The following is a 15,647-nucleotide window of genomic DNA, read 5'->3' as shown; positions in this document are numbered from 1 at the left end:
AGTTTTTCCCTCCATTTATCTCTTAACTCTTACATTTTACTGTAAGCAGCAAAAAGAAGCCAAACAATGCCTCCAAAACTTTGTTTGAAAATCTCCTCAGCTAAATATCCAAGTGCAATTCAATCTAAGATTTCTGCCACTCTATAGCCAGTATCCACTTTCCTCCAGTATCCACTTTCCTCCAGTTTCCAATAACATGTTCCTCATTTTCTTTTGAGCCCTCACCATCAGCATTTTAATGTCTACCAACATTCTGTTTATGAAGATGTGGGTATTTTCTAAGAAAGTACAGGTGTTTTTTGTTTGTTTTTTTGTTTTTTACTGTGTTTCTCAGTTCCATCTGAGTCATGGGTTTTATCTACTATGATCATTATTTCCTTCTGAGCCCTCACCAACAATCTTTAGCATCTATATTTCTAATAAGAATCTATTTAAGGCGTCTAGGTTTTTTTCTTTTCTTTTCTTTTCTTTTCTTTTTTTTTTATGCTCAGAGTTATTCCAGGCCCTATGTACTAACCAATCCCAAAGCTACTACTGAATTTTTAGGTATTTGTTACATCAGGACCCCACTTTCAGTGCCAAAATTTATATTGGTTTCCTACTGTTGCTGTAAACAATTGCCACAACTTTATGGCTTTAAATTTTTTAAAAAATTTTCTTGTAATTCTGGAGGTCAGAAATCCAAAATAAGCTTCATGGAGCTAAAATAAAGGTGTTGGCAGGCTGGTTCCTTCTGGAGATTCCAGGGGATGATCTATTTCTCACTTCTTCCAACTGCTATAGATTTCTGGCGTTACTTGGTTTGTGGACACATCACTTCATTCTTTTGCTTCTGCTGTCACATCTTATACTACTCTAACTTTGACTCCTTCTATGCCCCTCTAATACTGAATGTTGTGATTATATTGGGCCCACCCAGATAATTCAGAATAAACTCTCTGATCCATTTGATCACATCTTCAAAGTCCCTCTGTCATGTAAGATAACATAACCACAGGTTTCAGGGATGAAACTTTTGGAGGCATTATTTATGTGTATGTTTGTGAGTGTGTGTTTGTGTATACATATCATACATTTTTGTTTTCTTCTGGAGAAACTCTGCCATTCACTTTGATATCTCTCCTCCATTCTATGTATATATTTGCAATTCATTTAAAGACTTAGAAAACGTAAACAAGTTTCCAGAAAAAATGAAAATTATCAATCCCATTTAAAGAAGTATTAAACCTGAATAGTCTTATAACTTAAAAAATGTAATCAGTAAAATAATGTATCCAGAAAAATATACCAGGTCAATATTTTCATGAAAGATTTTTAAAAATTCAAGAAAAAATAACTTCAAACTTATACAAAAAGTCCTAGAAAACAAACACACAAATAAAAAAGCCCTCCCCCATATACCTGGCAGTACAGATAGGGAAATTATAGATGAATCCTATTCATAAATATATTCACCTATTCTAAATAAATATAAGAAATGCTATGCAGTAATGTCTATAAAACTAATGTATCATGATTATGTTGTGTTTACATGAGAATACTTATTATAATGTTTCATCAAAATAATTGAGAAAAGGAATTAAAGATTCAAAATATGTTTATAATAAATTTTTTAAAAAATTAATACTATAGCAAACTAAAAATAAAAATGAATACTCTTATTCTGGGAAAGGATATCTTCAAAATCTACATGATATATTATATATAGGAAGCTTTTCACTTAAACTCAGGAACATTTCAAAGATGCCCTCTGTTTTAACTTCTATTCAGAAATTTCTTGGAGATTTAGTCAGCACAATAGGGGAAGTAAAATAAGTAAAAGATAGGAAGATTAGAAAGTAAGAAAGTTGTCTTTTTTTCATAGATGATGACTTTCAAAGTAGGAAACTCCAGAAAATATGCAATTTATTAAAATTAATAAGATAATTTAACATTTGCTGGATATAAAATTAATACTAATACTAAAAATGCATTCTTCTACACTAGCAGCAAATATTTGGAAAATGTAATTTTAAAATATGTCATTTAGAATAACAAAAAACTATAAAGTACAAGGTAATAAATCTAAAAAATTCACGTATCTGTAGAAAGTACATAATTTTAATGACAATATTAGCAGAAATTAAGTAACTAAGAAATATAGGTAAATGGAAGAGATTTGCTGTGCTTGTGGATAGAACTCAATAATATATTTTTAAAAAGCATTTATTCTCTCCAAATTAATCTCTAAATTAAATCAATTTTCTAGCTCTTTCTAATACTGATCTGTATGGGTAAAGGTCTAATTATAACCCAGGCAATTTTGAAGAAGTACAAGGTGAGGAATCTTGTTTCACAACATAAGAAAAAGTACTATAAAATCAGATTAATTATTGTATTATCATAACGCTGGAGAACTGTAAAAGTATTTCAACAGAACAGAACAGAAAGCCCCCCTGCCCCGCAAAAAAAATACCCACATATCCATGGAAACTTCATATATGGGTAAAATAGTTTGTAGATCACAAGGAACAGAAGGAAGAAATTAATAATTAGTGCTGGGAATGTTGATTATCTCTTTGAGAGCATATTGGATCTATACATCTCTTCAGTCGCTAACATCAATTTCAGGTAGTTTAAAGATAAAAATGTAAAAAGCAGAACTATGAAAGTTGCTCAAGAATATATAGGATAATAGTTTATAACATCAGTGTAGGGAACTGTTCTTAAGAAATACAAGCAAAGTAAAAATGTAAAAGAATAAGAATTTCTAATGTATAAAAAGTATGGAGAGCTAAAAATAGTTACTTTAAAGAAAACTTGATAGAAAAGTTTCTCTTTAGAAAAACCTAGAAAATCCCGCCTTAACGAAATGATCAAACTTAAGTAAGTCATATTGATACCATTTACCCCTGATACGATGCAATAATAAGGACACTTCTCCCAAAATCCATATAACCATATACCATGAGAAAACTTCAAGCCAATCCAAATTGAGAGATATTCTACAAAATCTTGACTATTACTCTTCCAAAGAGTCAAGGTAACAAAAAACAAGGAAACACTGACAACTATCACAGATTAGAGACGAAGACATGATGACTTAATACAGCATGGTATCATGGCAGAGAAAAATGGAATTAGTGAAAAATGTACTGAAATCGGAACAAACTCTATAGTTTAGTTAATAGTATTTGGCCAATATTAATTTCTTAGTTTTGATAAGTATATATGGATTAGTTAATATATTAACGTTGGGGAAAGCTGAGTGAAGGTACATAGGAGCTCTCTGCAATATCTTTACAAATCTTGTGAAAATCTAAAAATTATTTTAGAATAAAAAGCTTTTTAAAAAAACATAAGATTTCTGATTTGACTCTATTCACATAATATTAAGAGAAAAATCAAATTTTATGTTACATGACTTTATGATTTACTCTTAAAGTAAATTTTAGGAAAAATATTTGCAATACCTATAATTAGTCATAGATTAATATTAAGAACAAATAAAAAGTACTATAAAAAAGGAATAACAGCATGTAAGTAAAAGACAAACAACACATTTAGAAAATGTCACTGGACATGAAGAACAAATCAAATCAACTCATACAGTCATTGTGGCTAGGTAAATTAGCTTAACTAGGTTGGAGAGAAATATAACAATATCTAACCAATATGTATATTAATATATTCTTCAATTCAACAATTCCACTTCTTTATTTACTCACTACAGTTCCACATATATGAATGTGCATTTGCATTACCAAAAAAATTTCAATCCTCATCAAGAAAAGAACAGCTCAGTAATATCAGGAATATTCTTGTAATGATATAGTATACATCAATTAGAATAAGTAAATTAAAGCTATATGCTTCAATATGGACAAATACTAAAATTTCATTGCTTAAAAAATGGGAAATTTACAAAATTTTATGTATCTATATAAGAATATATGTATGTATAAAATGCTGTGTCATTTAAAATAACATTAAAACATTCAAAACCATATAGATAAGAAAATTATAAAGATATTCACGTAACAACAAGCACCGAATTCAAGATTGTGGCTTTCTCTTGGAGGAAGAAGTAATGAAGAGAGAACACCTAGTGAGGTGTCAATGATATTGGGGAAGAAATAAGATGCACATTACCTAAATTATTTTAAAAATTCATAATGTTAGATATTAAAGGGAAGTGTGATTTTATAAAAGAGGATTTTATAGGTTTTTACACTTTGGAAAAAAATGAAGGCTCTAACTGGAGCAGAGCATACTAAAAAATATTAGAGATATCATGATTTTAAATATCCCCCAGATTCAAGGATGCAGACAGAGATGGCTAGTTGCCATCAGGCTGCTCTTTACCAACTGCTTTGTAAATAGTTATAAAAATTCTTAAAATACTTCTTTAATTATATTGGCATTGATCCTTTCTTTTTGGTATTTTGTAAAACACTTATTTACATGTTGCACTTATTCTCTAGGGCTTAATTTTGTGAGCCTCAGAACAAAGTTAAATATGCTCTAAGATTATATAAGCTCAAATGTTATATTTAAATGATCGAGAGTCACTAAGGCAAAATGTCAGCAGGATTAACAATACTCTGCTAGGAAACTAGTTCCATATAATAGAAAATATAGCCCTGGACCTATATTCCATTAAAATGTAAATAGACAGACATCCCAACATGTTTCCTCCAAACGTTTTTTCATAAGTCGAGCTGTATTTTATGCAAGAGGCCGTAGCTAAAATTGTCTTGTTTCACATCTGCATTGTGATTACTAGAGGTTTTAGCATTTGATGTCAAAAGAGATGAAACTCACATCCAGAAATCCAGCTGGAGAAAAGTGAGGGTAAGTTTCATTCCTTGTATTGTGTATTATGCATTAGTGGATCAGATCCAGAAAGTTTACATTAGTTTGAACCAACTTGGAAAAGCTACTTTTTTTGAAAAAAGGGCAGATTATTTAGTTAATGTGAGATGCTTTAGATGGAGTAGACAACACTCACATATTTCAAAGTTTCTTTATACCTGAAAGACACTTCATTATAATGAAGCATCTGCATATGTTTACCGAAGTTTTTCTCTCGTCAGATATCACTATACTTTCTGAGAGCTAAGAATGTGATGGTTTAGAACAGCAGATTGGGAGTAATATAGCCTGGCATTAAATCTGTGCTCATCATTCATAAACTACATGCATGACCAAGAAATAAGTTTCCTCACCTCTCAGGGTTCATTTCCATCATCTGAAGTGTGAATAATAAGCACATCTACCTTGTGATGCTTTTAAACGGATCGAATAACATAACGTACCTAAGATGGTATCTTGGACAGACTAGGGTGATTTCAGAAAGGAACACACACACACACACACAAAGAGAAAAATTAAAGTTGTCCTGAGTTTATTCCTGCAGGACATATTTAAAAGGTAAATGGAGGGTACTTTTGAGGGTAAATCAACTAGGACAATTTTCTAGAAGCTGTGTATTTTCTTCTCAGAATTCGTTGTTTAAAAAATTATTAAATAAAGACCACTTCAAGTATAATGGAATCTACTTGCAAAAACTTTCAAGTTTTTGTTCTACAACAGCAAAGAAAGTTAAAATCATGTACCATGAATTATGTAATTGATACTATTACAGTGGAGTTATTTAGGAGTTGAGTACAAAAAAGGGAAAAAAGTAACAAAAATAACCTTAGATTAAGCTCTTTTTTGCCCCTAGAGTCTCTATTTGTTTAAATTTTATACAGGTCAGTTCATATTTGCTAAAGATAAGAGATTGCTTTGAATTTCACTTAGCTTCTAAACATCTGGACAAAGTTGTGACACATAAGGGATGATATTTAATGAAAGATGAGCTATGGATTTTATATTAATTTGGGTCTCACCAGTGTCAAGGTCAGCTTCTCAGGGTAACAGTGCCAGACATCATGGTTTGTCTTCATGGGTGGCCTTGTTCTCTGATGAGAATCTGCAGTTCAGTGGACATTGCTCATGACTGAAGGGCTCAAAGTGAATCAAATAACAGGGATCAGTTGACTTCATGTCTATGTACAAAAAATATTCCCAGCAGAGATACAAGATCAAAGAAGTGAAAAAACTCTTACACATTCCTCTTAGAAAATTTTTCTTAATTCCAGTTAGGTACAAACATGACATGATAGTAACATATGAAATTTGCTCTCAGTAGAATGAGCTTTGAAAATATATTCTTGGAAACTTCTTTTTGAATTACTGACCCATTACCCCCAGTATTTCTAAACTAGAATTCATCTAGGAAAAATTTGCTTGATATGGTACCCTGGGAAGAACGTTTTGGACCACTCTACACACTATATTCCAATGGAGAATACCCTATGATAATAGATGCCATGCTAAAAATTATGTCCTGACTACAGCAGGAAGAAAACTAGAAAATGTCCTAAAATGTATATTATTTAAGCAATTTTTTATCTTAAGAAGATAGGGAGATTTGAATACGTGAAATTTTAATTGGATTTTTACAAAAGTATTTACATTTCTCACACTAATATTTTACAGCAAAACCTAGAATGAGCTAAAATTTCATGTTTTAATGTCCATAATTACAATGGCAAGAGATAGCTATGATAAAATTTGAAATAAAATGATATTGTTTCAAAGCTAAAACTGATTTTCTCACAGCTGTTTAACTTCAAATATGTCATTTAAGTTTTGGGGACCTCTGTTTACTAATCTTTAAAATGAATATAATGTCTCACTTGCAAAGTGATGTCAGTCTCCATTTTTTCCACCTCCCCCTTAGCCTATAGCGATAATAGATGCCCACCTCAGTGTACTACTGCCCAATCAATGAGGCAATGGGGTCCAAGGCTGGTGGATGCATATTCTGAACCAATTTCTCAGTAGCAGACAGGGTCTGGAATTAGTTTGGGACAGAGGTTTCTTATATCATAGAGCACAGCCAATATTCTCTTTTTCATTATAGCATATGAGTTATATTCATTTAAAAGTCTTTTTCACAAATCAACTCAAATTATTTAATAGAAACAACTACATATAATGATTGCTAAAATCTTTCAATATAGCTATCTTCCAAGACCCGGAAGCTCATATCCTACTCTATAATGCCAAGCACAATTTAAAATGACATTGAATATATTATTATAGTAGATAAATCAAGTAGAATTGAATTTCAAATACTCACCCCGAAAAATATATGATCAAACTGATGGGATCTGAATCTATGAAAATTTCTACCCTTATTTCATACTCCTTCCCATGAATGGTGTTTTTGCATATTTCCAGGAGTTGTATAAATGAAATAGAGGATATGCTCTATTGACTCTCTGATGCAAGCCCTCCATATATAAGAATTTATACAGTAATGTTACTAACTTTTACTTTAGGACCAGATTTATCTATGTAATTTCAGTCTTGCGTTACTCTAACGTGGTTGCAGGATTATAGACATGTAAAACATTCACTCTAAAGAGTGATAGGTAATGAAAAGTCTTCTCTCTGTTACTCTCTTTTATTTTCTCTTTGGTTTTTAGGCGATAGCATTCTGTATTGTCAAGTGGATAATATAAAACTCTGCTTAAAATCTTTAAAACTTAAAATCTTCTTTCAAATCATAATTAACATCCAGACTGAGTTTCATGACTAAATAGCTTTTGAATTGAATTCTTATCTATGTGTTGTAGAAGTCTTAGCTTTAACCTTCATATTCCATTTTTATACAATGCCTGTAAGTGATGGTTCAACCCTGAACTGTGTTATATTGCCCCAGTAGTCTTCTTGTGTTTTTAAATTCCCTTATGTCCTACTCTCTGATTTATTAGATTTTGCATTTAAGAAATCTATTGCAATTTTAAGCCTGCTCAGACCTTGCAGTCTAGGTTAATCTTTGGATCTTTGAGTTATAAAAGGTGTTTACCAGTCCTTTCCTGTCTACTATATTTCTAATCTCTTCTGGCAAATTTAGAATTAATTTGCCAATAAGATGACTGTGTACATTCTGCTGCTGAAGGAACAACATTTCTACTTTAAAAGCAGAGTGGGGGTAGGCATTAATTTTACACCCAAACAGCCTGAATGTTGTGTTCTATAACTGTCCTTACTTGTTACTGATTGGGAAAATTTGGCGATCTCTTTGTGTTGCAAATTCCTTCCAGATAAAAAGAAAATGATACCTACCTGGTTGTGCTGGAAGAGTAAATTATTCACATTCAGCACTCACTAAGGAATGGGCACTGACAACTGTCTAAGCATTGTTTGGGAGATATATCTACATATAGATATACATATATGGATTGATCTGCTTAAAAATCTTTGTCCTTATGTAAAGTCTTCCTTCTGAAAGCCCTTTTCTTGTGGTAATCATGGGCCATGGGGATTACATCTTATAATTGCTCATGTATATACCTTTATTGTTTTGGGATGTTTTTTGTTTTTGTTTTGTTTTGTTTTGTTTTGGGGGGATTGTTGTTTCTACGCTGTCAGACTGAGGTGTAAACTTAACGTCTTCTTAGATCTTTCCCTAGGAATTCGCTTTCTAATTTTCCCTGTATATGCAGTTGTTTTTGAATATCTTAGTCTGTAATGGCTGGCTCCGAAAAGAGGAAAAAGCAAAAAATGAAGGGGAAATAAAAGGATGCTGATCCTTTAAATCCCCTGGAAGTTAATTCATCCAGAGGGTGAGGAGCTTGCAGCAACAATGGTTACCTACCTATCCTTCTACACCTCTGTGATCAAAAGCAGCAATTAGGAATCTGAAAACAGATCATAATATTTGGAGAACCCACCCCAAGTCCTACACTACGTGCAAGGTGCTCCAGGAACTCATACTAATCTGCTTACCAGATGGCTGGGGCTGGTGGATAGGTACCTTATTGTGTTAAAAGCTGAAATTGACCAAAATTAACCATAATTCACTGTCCAAGTCTTTCCCTGTAAGTTGCAAGCTGTCTACAGATTCTAGAGTTCCGAAATAATTATATCAGATTGATTCTGCCAGAACAGTTTTTGTCTAGATGGGGAGACAGATTCCTGGTGCTTCCTACCTCTCCGCCTTCCCAGAAACCTCTCTCGAGTTTCTTTTAACAAATGTGTTTTGAAGTGATTATAGCACAACATTAGAACTAAATTTCAGTCAGGAAGTTGGTTGTAGAACATGGACTAATTATTTCTCTGATGTTCACTATTTTTAAGATTGCATAATCTTGAGGTCAAGGAATTAATTTCTTTAAAAAAATTTAGCGAAGATAAAAGACCCTGCTGAAACAATAAAATCAGCTCCTTGATTATTTAGATATGGCTTCTCACGAAAGCAATGTGAGGCACAACTGTAATATTGATGCGGCTTTAGACTGTAAACACAGAAATTAAAATGAGCAGCATACAGTTAAAGACATGATAGGTGTATTAACCGAAATAGGAGAAAACAATCACAGTCTTCGGGGACTCATCAGCATTTAGAGTTCCTTGTTTTGTCTCCACACTCAGGTTACCAATATGCAGTTAAGTCACTGTGTTATATCTTCCCTAAGTCCTCTAGGAGAGCTGCCAGCCACTGGTTTCTCTTTGATAAATAGAAAGCAGCTACTGTCTCAAAGATGGCTATTAATCTCCTCACAAGATGAAAGTACTGTAAGTGGAGAAAACTGAGCAATGCATTGTAGTTAGGGATTCATACACTCCCTACCTAGAAATAAAAGATCTTTGAAGCAGTTTTTCCCTGGAAGATGGATGTTTTAATTGCTACATAGTTATTTTAAGAAATCAGGATACACCAGAAAGAGTAAATTTAATCAAAGCTTCTTATTTGGGGGTAACTATTGCCTTAACATACATATTTGATCGAATTTCTTGTATTGGATTATACAAAAGAAAAACCAACCTGGTCTATTCTAGGAGGTGCCAACTAACTAGAGTTTTTCTTCTTGGTAATTGTTTAGCTTAGTTATGTCATCTACTTAGCTATATTTTGAAGCTAAAAAACTGCAATACAGTGATTTAGGTTTTAGAAAATGAATTTCTTTAAAAGATTAGTACATCTACCTCAAATTCTATAGTGAGCATTGGAAAATCTTAGTACTCTTCAATATTTTGTATATGAGAATCCCTTTTTATTGTTATGCACATTATTTAATATCTTTTATATTATCTCAATATCCATCAATAGAAAAAATAAAGATCCAAAAGTTCTGTAAAATTACAGTTAAAAGACTATGTTTTATTAATCAAAATAGTCATCTCATCTAAAATAAATTAAATGAGTTATTATGTAACATGTAATAATTCATATCACATACTAAGGATTCAATAAATATGTTTTCATCATTTTATCCTTAAAATAGTAATATGAGTAAAATCATATTCAGTCCACAGCTTCTGCATATGAATTCAATAATACTTTGCAATAATTCAGTAGCTTTCTCACCGAATCCGTAATTAGAAACCCAGGTCCTTATATAACAAAACACGTAAAGACCAAGTATATAAATGTATAAATCAAGAAAATGTTTCCTCTGAGAATTCCAAAGCATTTTGTTAATCTGTGTAGATGGGAATCACACAAAGGAATTTGGAATGCCTTTGTTTCCTTGTGCTTATATCATCTGTTTCTTTAGGTTAGCCAACCTAGATTAAAACAAAACGATTGATTAATCAAATCCCAGAAATGTTTAATAAGCAACTACTTCGTATAAAGCTCAAAGGTAAATACTATTATTCATGGAGTCTCCAATCCCATGGAAGTAGATGGAGGCTAAAATAATTAGTTATGATAAAATGAATTTAAAGTAAGCCAATGGGCATACAAGAAAGGGGAGGTTAATTGGTATAGTTGATCAATAAATAAATAATTGTTAATTTCATGGATTTTGATGACTAGATAACATCTTAGCGCATTAACTTCCAACAAGTTTTAAACAAAAAAGTGGGACCAGAAAATTAAAAAAAAAAAAATCACTAGAAAGTACAACAGAAACCTCAGAAATCTGAGTTTTTGCCATTCTTAAAAAAAAAAAAGTTTAATAAAGTACTTTGGCATCAAACCTAAAAACAAATGCTTTTATTATTTTTTTAAAAGGAAAGATTATCTCATCATTTCAGCACACTATTCCACTTAGAATTATTTGTTTCTAAACCAAGAATTAATGGAAAATTGGCAATAATTTGTGGAAAATGTATTCAGTTATTGTTCTTAAGTGATTTTTTGTCTTTTTAGCCCAAAACAATTTTCTACCCAACATTTTTGACAGTTTTTACAATATATCTGATTAAAAAAAAGTCCCAAAGTATATTAAGAACTTCCACCTAAAATTTCCTTATATAAGCCAAAGGATAATGTTGTTAAAACTTTTGAGTATAAGAATATCTTTTTCTCCTAATGTAACACGGAATTCTATATTTTGTCTTATAAAATGATGTATTTTTACAGATTGCATGTGTATGTGTGTATATATACTGTTAGCTCATAGATTATATAACTCACTTTTTTTCCCTCCCATTTTTTGACTGGTTGATAAACTGTTATAATATTCATGAACGCAATACTGATATATAAGGAGGAAATAGTGCTTCTGCACTGACATTTATGATTTTGCTACAGAACCACTTACATTTACTCTAGTTACAAAAGTTGGCAGGGATTTTGATTTAATACTTTGGAGTTCTTAGTATAAATATATTGATCAAGAATTTTTTAGAGTCAATAAACGTATGTCTCTCATATAAATGCTCTAATACTTCATACATCTAATTGATATCATGAGTATTAAAGTAGAATTTCACTTGAAAGTAATCCTAAATATATAGTGGTTTTGGTCATTTTACATTTTCTAAACTAAAAAATATTGAACTGTCTGTGTACACACATAGAAAGCTGTAAATGTTTTACAGTAAACAATTCTTAACTATGAAAAGCATGGGATAACCATCCAAGTTTCTTTCTCCTAGTGCCATTCCCCAAAGCTTTCGTGCAGTGTTTGTTTATGAGGGAAAAGGAGGAGAGACAGCCTCATTTTCATTTTCTAGGATAGCCTGATCAGCTCTTAAACTGCTAAGATTGACACACAAATTAATTTTTTTCTACAGGAAGTGGACAATGATTCCACACAGAGCTACAGAACTCTAATTACAGCCTTGTCAGCAAGCCATGTCTTACTACAAATAAAATAATAGACAGCTGTGTTGTCATATGCTTTTGAAAGTCATGGGAAAATGCATTCTAGATCTTCTAATCAGGGCTACTCTTAATCATTTTTATGCAATTTTACAACAGATATAAAATACTAGATGTCCTATGTGATGGTTAGTATTGCAGTAGTTAAACCCCAAAGCCCTGCCTGCTGCAGTTAGGAGGTTGGATTAGGGTATTAGAAGACAACTGTCATCCAATTCTTCTTACTTTTTGTCTTGAAGCTTAGTTACACAGAGTGGATTAATAAACACATTATTGTTATTGAAACATACATGACATTCTTGTAAAATTCATGTATTAATTCATTTATATAAAGATAATTTTTTAATCCACCATGCAAACCAAGAGCTAGAATATTTCAAATAACATATTTGTTTATTGGAACAATTCCTGTCCCATCCTACTGTCTCCCATAGAATGATTTACTGCTGTGACTTTGGTTTTTTGTCTAGTTTTTCTTGTTCCAAATTTTATAAATTAGGTAGTGCTCTGGGACTATCTCCAGCTTTATTTGTTAAACGTTCCTTTATTTTGCCAGTGACTAATGCCATCTCCACCGTATATCAACATTCTATATGTGCATTAGTTTGTTGGAGGCACAAACTCCATTGTGTTCCATTAGTCAATTAGTTTATCCCTCTACAAATACACACTGTTTTTTTTTTTAAACTTTGGGTTTATTTATTTATTTATTTATGGCTGTGTTGGGTCTTCGTTTCTGTGCGAGGGCTTTCTCTAGTTGCGGCAAGCGGGAGCCACTCTTCATTGTGGTGCCCGGGGCCTCTCACCATCGCGGCCTCTCTTGTTGCGGAGCACAGGCTCCAGACGCGCAGGCTCAGTAATTGTGGCTCACGGGCCTATTTGCTCTGCGGCATGTGGGATCCTCCCAGACCAGGGCTCGAACCCGCATCCCCTGCATTGGCAGGCAGACTCTCATCCACTGCGCCACCAGGGAAGCCCCAGACACTGTTTTAATAAATTAAAAATTGACTTTTTGCTTAGACTCATTCTAGAAAATTCTCCTAATCCCTCATTTAACTCTATTCAAGAAAAAAATTAAAGTTTCAGATAATGTGCCCCACAAAAAGGAAACTATTATTTTTAAGTCACTTTCAGATACTATATAACTGGTTAGCATTTGATATAAAATCAGAGGAAATTTATTTCCTTTATACAACAATGCTGAAATTTCAGTACTTAAATTATTTTTTCGTAGAATTGTATCTAGAGAAATTTCTTCAAGTCAATGTAGAGATTCTCAGGATTTCTTCTCTTAGCTACATTTGTATCACTTTCATCTGGACAATGTTTTTGTTGTAAAGTAAGAAAAACTGGGAAAACACAAAACAAAAGAAAAAGAAACATGCGTACATATGAAGACAGCAAGGCCTCCTGAGGCATCCAAGAAAAGAAGTGCAATAACCCTTGAAAGAGGGAAAATGTATTTAGGTGAGCCCAACAATCCACCTCATTTTTCTTTGTGGAGCCCTTTCCAAGCCTTAAGCGGCACAGAGAGAGAAGCTAAAAAGCTTGCTAGAGGACAACAAATGTGATGCAGAGAAGCTCTAGAGATTTCAGCAATTTCATAGAAACAGGGAGAAAAGAAATGAGATTTGGGCTTGGCAACCACAGCAGACAAAGCCAGTGTAGCCAAGATCCTGGGGAGAAGAGATGTGCATAGAAGGTTGAACGTGACACACTGACTGGCTTTCTCCTCACATTATTATACAAATTGTAACATACTCTGGGACAGATGCTAAGGATTCTTGTGGAAAATAGCTGAAATGTTTAGTGGAGTTTTTGACAGTCTTACAATGCTGAATATTTAGCTTTCCTAAAAATAAAGTTGGAGTTCAGGACCTGGCAAGTTGGAAGGGAGTGCACCTGAAATAGATCAAGCAATAAATGCATGAAAAACAGCCTTCAGGCAGCTTAGTTGCTTATGGATTGAGGTGGTCTTCCTCTACTCTAGAAGTTTGAGTCAGGATTGGGACTTCCTTCCTTCTCTGGAGGAAGATAACATCATCCAAAGCCTCTATCATGTTTCATAACACAATGGCCTGACACACAGTGAAATATTATCAGGCATTCTAAAAGGAAGGACTAAGAAAAAAAATTGATAATAGAAACAGTTTTGAGGTGGCCCATATACTGAATTTTTGGATATGAACTTTAATGTAAGTGTGATTAGTATGTCAAGAAAAATGAATAACACAATGGAGAATCGAGCTAGATTGCTGGAATATATATTTAAAAAATCAGATGGTAATTTTAGAACTGAATAGGTGAATACTGTGAAATGTAAACATTATGGATGGGTTTAGGAGCATACTGGAAAAGTGAAGAGCTGACTGTTGAACTGGAATGGAATAGGTTAATGACACTATCCAGACTGAAACACAAAGAAGAAGAGGAAGAAGAAGAAGCAGGAGGAGGAGGAAGAGGAGGAGGAGGAAAGGGGAGGAGGAGGAGGAGAAGGAAGAGGAGGAGTGGAGGAGAAGGGGAAGGAGAAGAAGAAAGAAAATGCAAGAGACATGGGATATTGTAAAAAATATATAACTTAAAAGAATTATCAGAAGCAGAGAAGAGAAAGATGGGAATAACTGATATTCAAAAATGTAATAGCTAGAGTCTCTTCAATAAGTGGTGCTGGGAAAACTGAACAGCTCCATGTAAAAGAATGAAATTAGAACACTCCCTAACACCATACACAAAAATAAACTCAAAATGGATTAAAGACCTAAATGTAAGACCAGATACTATAAAACTCTTAGAGGAAAACATAGGAAGAGCACTGTTGACATAAATCACAGCAAGATCTTTTTTGACCCTCCTCCTAGAGTAATGGAAATAAAAACAAAAATAAACAAATGGGACCTAATGAAACCTAAAAGCTTTTGCACAGCAAAGGAAACCATAAGCAAGATGAAAAGACAACCCTCAGAATGGGAGAAAATATTTGCAAATGAAGCAACTGACAAAGGATTAATCTCCAAAATATATAGGCAGCTCATGCAGCTCAATATTAAAAAAACAAACAACCCAATCCAAAAATGGGCAGAAGACCTAAATAGACACTTCTCTAAAGAAGATATACAGATGGCCAAGAGCACATGAAAAGCTGCTCAACATCACTAATTATTAGAGAAATGCAAATCAAAACTACAATGAGTTACCACCTCACTCCAGTTAGAATGGGCATCATCAGAAAATCTACAAACAGCAAATGCTGGAGAGGGTGTGGAGAAAAGGGAATCCTCCTGCACTGTTGGTGGGAATGTAAATTGATACAGCCACTATGGAGAACAGTATGGAGGTTCCTTAAAAAACTAAAAATAGAACTACCATATGACCCAGTAATCCCACTACTGGGCATATACCCAGAGAAAACCATAATTCAAAAAGACACATTCACCCCAATGTTCATAGCAGCAATATTTACAATAGCCAGGTCATGGAAGCAACCTAAATAAAT

General features: G+C 33.0%; 1 long non-coding RNA gene across 1 annotated transcript in view; it reads right to left on the bottom strand.

Annotated features, from left to right (window-relative positions):
- Positions 1–15,270, bottom strand: part of LOC309668031 — a 52,700-nt gene extending 37,430 nt beyond the window's left edge. The window contains exon 1 of the long non-coding RNA XR_014268036.1: positions 5,874–15,270. This is a non-coding gene — a long non-coding RNA (uncharacterized lncRNA). The remainder of the gene's footprint in view (positions 1–5,873) is intronic.
- Positions 15,271–15,647: the final 377 nt, after the last annotated feature.

The sequence above is a fragment of the Balaenoptera physalus genome (genome assembly GCF_965194825.1).
Source record: "Balaenoptera physalus genome assembly, chromosome: 10".
Taxonomy (NCBI): Eukaryota; Metazoa; Chordata; class Mammalia; order Artiodactyla; family Balaenopteridae; genus Balaenoptera; species Balaenoptera physalus.
Note: the sequence above shows the minus strand (reverse complement) of the source record. Positions and strands in the feature narration are given on the sequence as shown.